The 9358-nt window shown below is 45.4% G+C and overlaps 1 protein-coding gene across 2 annotated transcripts in view; it reads right to left on the reverse strand.

The window, feature by feature from the left end:
* Window positions 1–9358, reverse strand: part of Afg1l (AFG1 like ATPase) — a 149074-nt gene that overhangs the window by 109183 nt on the left and 30533 nt on the right. The gene's annotated exons all lie outside the window — the stretch shown is intronic.

Genomic DNA, 9358 nt, shown 5'->3' on the forward strand with positions numbered 1-9358 from the left:
AAAAAAAAAACTAAGAGATGAGATGCAGCTATGTGGTAGAATGGGGATGGCCCTCCACTTAGTCCCTAGCACCACCACGAAAGTTGATAAACAAAATAGGTAACTTTTGACAACTTAATTTAAAACCTAGATACCAGGCTGGGTGTGGTAGCACTTGCCTTTAATCCCACCACTCAGGATAGACTGATCTCTTTGAATTTGAGGCCAGCAATGGTCTACATGATTTCAGGATAGCCAATGTTACTTGGTGAGAGACCCTGTATCAGAAAGAAAGAAAGAAAGAAAGAAAGAAAGAAAGAAAGAAAGAAAGAAAGAAAGAAAGAAAGAAAGAAAGAAAGAAAGAAAGGAAGAAAGGAAAAGAAATAAAAATAAGACCTAGATACCTTCTACCAATCAAGATTAAGCAGAGTGTTTAAATTCTCACTGCAGTTATTTATTTATAGTTGTATGGGTGGAGGGGGCATGTGCATTTCATAGCATATATGTTGAGAGTCTGTGGTCCCAGTCCATCATGTGAGTCCTGAGGATCAAACTCAAGTCATGAAGCTTGGCAGCAAGCAGATATAACCACTGAGCCCTCTCACAGACCCCTCAAATGATGTCACATACAACAGTCCTCCCTCAGCCTTAGGAAACATGGTCCTCCAGTGGACCTCTATACCTTGACTGTCCTGAACCCCATAGATGCATTATTTTTTACATACACCTACCTATATGATATAAATATTATACATAAGTATCAGCTAATAATAAAAAAGAATTACTATAAAAACATACTGTAATAAAACTAAAAATTACATGGTGGAGTTGGGGGGCTGGAGAGATGGCTCAGCGGTTAAGAGCACTTGCAGCTCTTGCAGAAGGCTGGTTGGTTCCCAGCACCCACATGGCAGGCAGCACACACCACCTATTTATTCTATTTCCAGGAGGTTCAACACCCCTCTTCTGGCCTCCTTACACATCAGGCATTGTGTGATAACTATACAGACAGACAAACACTCATGCACAGAAAATAATTAGCTCCAAAAAAATCTGGACAATACAGTTGGTGAGCTCAAGCAGTTTCATAACCCTGAGTTCTAGCTAGCTCAGCAACAGAGCAATAGCCTAGCGTGCACAAGTCCAAGGGTTCAATCCCTAGTACTACAGATGAACTCTACACCAACATAGCAACAATGCAGTCAAGAACTTCGAGATAGGCTCTCTCAGAGGTCTTCTGGAACCTTCTCAGCCCCCTTGACACTAACCTACCCTTCCCCACTCACTTTCAGACAATGGCTCCCACCTCTTCATAGAGAGAACGGGGAGGTGTCCTGTGGGACTGAACTCCTGCAGTTTCCTCTGCCTCTGGGATCATCCCTTCAGTCTCCCTCCCGTGACAAAAGACACAAAGACACACTTCCTAATCTCACCATGCCTGCCTTTCCAAACCCACCCACTCCTTTGCAACAGCTATGGCACAGCAAATTATACTTCTCATGTGTCCCTGCGGCTCGTCTGCACCTTCAAACATACCTTCTTGCTCATTTGTTTTTATAATATTGAAGTGCAGTATCTTATAAGCAAGGCAAAAACAAAACAAAACAAAAAAAAACAGAAGGAAAAAAGACAAATACTGTGACATATGTTTAAATTGTTGACCTTAATTCCTGGGCTAAGGGAGTCCAATTCACGAAGTCCTTTTCACACCTCTCCAGTCACCTCTTAGGGCATTGCCTGTTTTCTTCTAGCAATCTTGGTGTTTCAGGTTTCATATGGAGATTTGGGGTTAACTTTTGTGTGGAGAGACAGACACAGCTACTAATTTCATTTGTCTTTGCATGATCATCAGCTTTTCCCAGCGCCATTTGCTGAAGATGCTTTCTTTTTCTCCAGTGTTTTAGCCTCTTTTCGAGTATGAGATGGCTGGAGTTCTCCATGCTCATGCTCGGCTCTTCTAACTTCTTCCATTCGTCTCAAGTCCGGCTTTGCGCCAGTCCCATATTACTCTATGGCTGCAGCTCTCTAAGGAACCGTCAGGCAATCCCTCTGTACTGTTCTTTGTGTTCAGGGTAGCTTTGGCTCTCCAGGGTCTTTTCTGGGTCCGTATGAATTTTAGGGTCTTTTTCTATTCCAGGGAAGAATGTTATGGGTGTTGCATTGATCTGTAAATTACCATTGGTAAGAAGGTTGTTTTCACAATATTAATTCTGCCAATCTGTGAACATGGGCTGTCTTTCCATTTTTCTAGTGTTTTCTCAATCTCTTTTTTCAGAAATTTGTAAAAAAGTCTGACCCTGGTCTTGCCTTGCCTGGAATTCACTCTGTCTGTAGAACAGGCTGACCTCCAACTCACAGAGATCTGCCTGCCTCTGTTCCTGGGTGCCAGGATTAAAAGGCTTCACGATCATGCCTGGCTCTGAAGTTATTTTTAAAAATCAAGCTATGCATGGTAAACAGAATCTACAGTCCCAGCACTTGAGGGAGGGAGATGGAGTGGAAAAGGCAGGTTATCCTTAGCTGCACAGTGAGGTCAAGACTAGCCTGAACTTCCTGTCCACAAACAAACAAGGGAAGATCCACCTGCGGTTGATGCGCTGGATGTTTACGTTCAACACTGTTCCTTTGTTTCAACTGGTGTAAACTCAAAGCGATCATCCCAAGTATCCACACTTAACCAGGTAAGTCTTATCTCTTGTTCTCCATTTCATTAAACTGTTAACATTAAAAAAATGATCCAAAACACTGGGTATATGCCGTACCCAGACAATCCTAGCATCCAAAGGTAGAGGCAGGAGGATCTCAATGCAAGGGTTAGTCTGGGCTAAATAGCAAAACACTGTCTCAAAAAAAAAAATTTTTTTTTAAATCCTACCCATAATGATCCCCAGTGGTTCTCACAAATGTTCTCAGTTAAAAGGCATTGTTTGGCCTTTCTGGACTATCCACACGTTATTCCAGCATAGTTTCCATCAGGACAACTGGATAACAAGGGTGTTGCTCTTAAGATAAAAGTATTGTTTTCAATTGGTGTAAAATGCAGGGATATTACTGCTCCTGCTTCTCCCCACATCCCCACCACTGCATTCTTGTCTCCCCGTTGGCAGAATCCGAGACAATGATTCCAGCTGGGATGTGAGCATAATTACAGCTCTTAGAAACGGGCACCACAGCAGTCTCCACGTGGGCCCCTTCCGATACAAGTGTATCCTTCAGGTTTCTACAGATCTTGAAAAACTAAAAAACAGAACTATATGTTAGCATCCATAAACTCTCTGTAAATGAAAATGTTTTTTAATGGCTTTAGCTGATTTTCAAAAGAACCCTCCTAACCTAAAGTACATCAATTTGCTCGGTTTACTAGTATAATTAAGCCTATTTAAGTAGCTAAATAAAGAGGCTTTCAAATTCTACAAACACACACACAAGAAATGGCTCACAGAGCAGCAGCTAGAAGCTAGCCAAGGAGCCGTAGCTAGAAGAGGGATGTATCACCCACCCCAGACACCTTCAGCGTGTGTGTGCCCTTTGCTCAAATCCAGTGATGTTGACTTAATGTCGTCATGGAGAAAAGCTGCTGCAGCAGAATGACAGGACCTGACAAGTTCAGACATTCAAACCCACACAGTTTTCCTCTTGCACAGATACAGCCCCAAGTGTGTTGCTCTACCCACTGCTTCCCAGTCTTTGGGTTTTAAATTGATTTGATAAACTGTGAGATTAAAGCATCTGATGGAAGGGAGGAAGGAAAGGAGGGAGGGAAGGAGAGGAAAAGGAGGAAGGAAGCAGGCAAAGAAGGAAGAGAGGGTAAGAGGGAGAAAGGGAGGGACTGGCTGGGCCTGGATCATGTTCACCTATAGTTCTCGCACCTCAGGATGCTGAAGCAGAAGGATTGGAGGCCAAGAACTGGAGAGCGGCCTGACAATATCACGAGACAAAACCTGCTCAGTCTCTGTTTAGCAGAATACACAGATATAAATGATTTTTGATTTTTTTAAGACAAGGTCTTAAAAATGCTAGGTAACCCAACTTAGCATCAAACTTTGATGTTCCTTCCTCCCTCTCCCCAGTGCTGGGACCTTAAGTCCAACAAAGGTACCTTTAGGTACCCCTATGCACCACCAGGAAACAAGGGACTAGAGGCAATTCTCCAGCAAATCCTCCTGGTCTCTAGATCCTGTTTGTTACTCTGATTCTGGCATGGCTCCTGTTTCCCGCTAGTTACTGGGACAGCCAGAACGTGAGCATAATCATCAAAACAATCAGGAACTTGTTAAGACAATGGAAACAGACGCCTTCTTGCTCTGAACTCTGAAGGGTTCGCAATTGGAGAATTACACTGGGTTCCCAGGCATTTCTATACTAGCTAAAACTACTGACAAGGACTCATTCCCAGAGACAGACACAGAAACCAGAACTCACTGACACATGGACAAGCCCAGAGAGTGACCACAACTGTCTTCAAATCAGCACAGAATTATTTTATGCCTCTTCCATGAGGGCCTTGTTACTTATTTTTCCATCCATTTTACAGGCATGGATTGAGCATCAAGTATCTACTTTATGCTGGGCCTCGAGTTTGACTAGGAAAGTACGTGGCAGGGTACGGGTGGGCAACAGCAGTCGGTCATGAAGGCTGGGTGTGATCGTGCATGCCTTTGATCCAGCACCTGAGAGGCAGCGGCAGGCAGACCTGGACTATACAGCCAGGCTTGTATCCAGAAACAAAGAAGCAGCATATGCTGGGCATATCCGTGTGCAAATGGGATGAGGGAGGAAACTGTATACAGATACCACACTCCTTTGCTTCACTTACAAGCTTACCCAGTGTCTAGGCAACATGGGGCTCAGGGAAAGCCCATGGGACTCCTTTTGGTTCAGTGGGGCAAAAGCAAATCAGGACAGCTCCATGGCGGCCTCCATCACCACGGTCATGCAGTGCCTCCAAACTGTGCAGCTAGCATCTCCCAGGGAAGCTAGCTATGCACAGTCACGGCAGTGCATCCTGAAACACACATTCAGTTGCTGGTCTCTGAACACTCCACTGAAGATGGAAGTATGCAAATAGCTCAGAGTTTCTTTTCTGTTTGTTGTTTATTTGCCTATCTGTTTGATTGTTTGTTGAAGCAGGGCTTCAGATAGCTCAGGCTGACCTTGAATCCCCTATGCACTCTGAAGATTCTGATCTTTCTGCCACCTTCTAAATGCTGGGAATAGCACAACAGGTAAAGGTGTTTACCACCAAGCCTGACAAGCTGATTTTAACCCCCAGAACCCACATGGTAGAAGGAAAGAATGGGTTGACCTCTACAGAGCATCCCCCCCCAAAAAAAAAAAAAAAGCAACAAAAAACAGATGCAATCTAAGAAGAGGAGGAGAAGGAAGAGAAGAAGCCAGTGGTGGAAGTGCACCACCCAAAGCCAGCCTGGTTTACACAGTGAGTTTCAGGGCAGCAAGGGCTACATAGTCAGACCCTATCTCAAGAAAGAGGGGCCTGGGGAGAAGAGAAGTCACTGAGGCCTGAGAGGATGGGACAATGAGTAAAGGCACCTGTCACCTGTCCCCAAGCTTGGGATCCACAGAAGAGAAGGAGAGAACTAACTCTCAAAAGCTGTCCTCAGACCTCCACGCGTGCAGCCTGGCATGTTCACACATGTATCACAACAGAAAATGTAATAAATAAATAAACAAAAAGTAATTTCAAAACAGAAACTCTTAGAAGGAAAAATCTAATTCTTGAAAAGCTTGATATTGTTAAAGGAATATAATATCTTGGAGGCCCCTTAAGGATGCCAGCTGCATAGAAAGTCATCAGCAACAGGAACCGTCGAGGCAGCTGGAAAGAGCTCCGTAGGACATCTTTGAAGAGTGGGTGGGATTAAATAATTACACCCACAATGCTCTGCCTGTCAGTTCCTCTCCTCCGTAAGGGGCTGACCCTTCTCCACACTCCTAGCAGGGACTATCCTGCGGAAGATGCCACTTAATACTGGGTTTGGTTAAATTAATGAGTGAATATATAAATCAGTAAAAATATGAATGGCAGAAAGACAGGGGCTGAACTGTGGCCAGGAAGATGTCTCAGTGGGGAAAACACAAGGACTTAAGTTCAGATCCCTAGCACCCATGTAAAAAGCCGGACGTGGAGAGGGAGCATGAGGAAGCATGCCCCCGTAACCCTATGGCAGGGGTACAGGCAGAGGGCTCCTGGGGGCTCACCAGCCAGCCAGCACAGCCAGTCAGTGGAGGGCTGGTGAGATGGCTCAGTAAATAAAGGCCTTTGCTGTGGAAGCCATGGTCTGAGTCTGTTCCTTGGAAACCACATGGTGGAAGGGAAGAGCCAACCCCTACAGGTTATTTTCTGACTCCGTGTGTTAACCCACCCCCAATGCAAAAAAACAAAACATAGTGGAATTTTCAAAAGTGCATTGCATTAATCATCTGTACTTCATCTGAAAAATAAAAGATGGAGCGCTATAGAGGAAAACACCAAATGTTGACTGTGCTGGCTGGCTTCATGTCAACTCGACACAAGCTAGAGTCATCAGAGAGGAAGGAGCCTCACTTGAGGAAAGGCCTCCATCAGATCAGCTGTAAGGCATTTTCTCAATTAGTGATCAATGGGGGAGGAGCCCATTGTGGGTGGTGCCATCCCTGGGCACCTGGGTTCTATAAGAAAGCAGGCTGAGGAGTGGGAGGGAGGCTCAGAGGTTGGGAGCCCTGGCTGCCCTTCCAGAGGTCCTGAGTTCAATTCACAGCAACCACATGGTTGACTACAACCATCTATAATGAGATCTGGTGCCCTCTTCTGGCGTGCAGGCATACACGCAGGCAGAACACTGTATACAAAATAAATAAAGCTGAAAGAAAGAAAGAAAGGAAGAAAGAAAGGAAGGAAGGAAGGAAGGAAGGGAAGGAGGGAGGGAGAAAAGGAGGGAGGGAGAGAGAGAGGGAGAGAGGGAGGAAGCGAGCAAGCAAGCAAGCAGGCTGGATAAGCCATGGGGAGCAAGCCAGTAAGCAGCACTCCTCCATGGCCTCTACATCAGCTCGTGCCTCCAGGATCCTGCCCTGCTTGAGTTCTTGTTGTGTAATGATGAATTGTGCTGTGGAGGTGTGAGCTGGAAAAACCCTTTCCTCCTCAACTTCCTTTTTGGTCACGGTGTTTCATTGCAGCAACAGAAACCCTAATTAAGCCACTGACCTTTAACCATTTCATACACACACACACATGCAAACACACATACGTGCCACATATACAGAGAGGGGGAAAGAGGGAGAAAGAATGAAAATAAGCTAGATACGTTGGGTCTGCCTCTATCTCCCGAGTGCCGGGATTAAAGGCGTGCGCCACCCCTCCCTGCTCACAGCTCACATCTTCACAGCTATCCTGGCATGTCTCGAAAAACCAAAAAAAAAAAATCTCCAAACAAAACAATGGCCGTCTAATCATATGCAGGGAGTGGGAGGGAAAGAGGGAGAAAGAATGAAAATAAGCTAGATACGTTGGGTCTGCCTCTGTCTCCCGAGTGCCGGGATTAAAGGCGTGCGCCACCCCTCCCTGCTCACAGCTCACATCTTCACAGCTATCCTGGCATGTGCCCCACATGGACATGTAACGGGTTATTACCATCCCCACATAGAAAGCACAGTTCATAACTGTAGGGGCTACATTTTCACACAGCTGCCTGTACATCATCACACAAACCAGAGCGTCTTGCTAAAGCTATGACATCACTGGGTGAGACGTTCCCAGCCAAGATCGTCCCAGATCCACCATGGCATATGCAGTCCATCGCTGAGCAAAGTACTGATACGTGGAAAGTGACTACACTTGGACACCCGAGCTGAGCTTCCTTACAAACAAGCTAAGTCTCCTCCCAAAGGATGAAAATACCCAGGGCTTGCACGGCCCTGATTAATGGAGAAAGAGAATCGAAGGCTGTTTAATTCTCTCCCTCCCTGACTCCAGAAACGCTTGATTTGGCTGTGTAAAAGTAATTCTAATTATAGTGATTTACATGAACTACTTATCATTTATGCCTAATTACCTCCCAGCACAATAACAATTATGCATACATTAAATGTGTCAGATTAACCTGGTAGTAAGTTTTATTTGGTAACAACGTGTCCACAAGCTCTCATTCCTCACAGTCCGCTGCTCCTGGGGCAGAGGCAATGCTCTGAACCTCTTCAACTGTTTACTAGAGCCAGCATGGCCAGGCGAAGGAGGGGCTCCATTTCAGTGTGAGAGTGTAGGATTTGCAGACATTTTCCTGGGACTACAAGAGAAGTAAAGGAAAGTGCACCAAAAGGAACCTTTCTACATCTGCCCAGAGAACAAACAGAATGGTGGCCAGTCAATTACGGTAAAACTAGCTTCTCAGGTGTACAGCTCTGTGGCGCCTAAAGATGCTTCCCTCTGGTGATGCTGGCTTCCCATGTGGGATGCAGGGTTTTCCTATTGTGGCTAAATTGCAGCAAAAACTCAGAGCAGAGGAAAACAGGAGACAAGCATTCCATCTATCCCCAGGAGACGTTCACATCCACACAGGTTATTTTAGAAGAAAAAAAGATAGAGAGCCCTGGCACCGTGGTGCATGCCTGGTACTCAGTGGTTAGAGTATGTGGTACCTACCTAGCATGTGTGAGGTCCTGGGATTAGTTACCATGTACCAGCAAAAGGAAAAGAAATGTGTAAGAGTGTGAAGCTAGCATGGTCTACCCCACAAGACCCTGTCCACTAATTATTTAAGTAATTAATTAATAAGAAATAAAAAGGCAAAACAACCTTAAACCAAAAAGAATGATCAAGACAGAAAGCTGTTGGCTTGGTAAGGAGTGTAGGGAGGGGCCTCAGGAGAAGGTTAGGGCTTTGGATGCCCTCCCCAGGAAAAAGAGGAATTCCACACACAGCTACCACAGCAGGGTGCGGAGGAGCCTGTGGGTGAGCCTGACGTTAATCCTCAGAAAAATAAGGGTATACAGGACAAAACCAATCTGGTGCCTTCTTCTTGCCCATAGAAGGTCAGGCTAGGGACTAGAAAAGTAGTTTAGAGCACTGGCCACTCTTAGAGAGGACGTAGGTTTGGTTCCCAGCACCCACACAGCTGCTCATAACCACCTGTAACTCCAACTGAGGGAGTCTTGCTGCCTCCTGGCCCCCACAGGCATGCGGTACACAATATGCAGGCAAAAGACACGCATGTTTTTGTTTTGTTTGCCTTGTCTTGATTTTTAAGAAAAAGAAGAAGAGAAGAAGAAATCGAGGGTAACTGAAACACTCCACGTTCCAGGAGTTGTAGAAACTAAACTTTATGTACCCGTGGCCTCAGTGGATCCAGAAAGTGGGCCAGAGAGAGCACCCTGAGAGGGAGAAAGA

This window comes from Microtus ochrogaster, linkage group LG9 (assembly GCF_000317375.1).
Source record: "Microtus ochrogaster isolate Prairie Vole_2 linkage group LG9, MicOch1.0, whole genome shotgun sequence".
NCBI lineage: Eukaryota > Metazoa > Chordata > Mammalia > Rodentia > Cricetidae > Microtus > Microtus ochrogaster.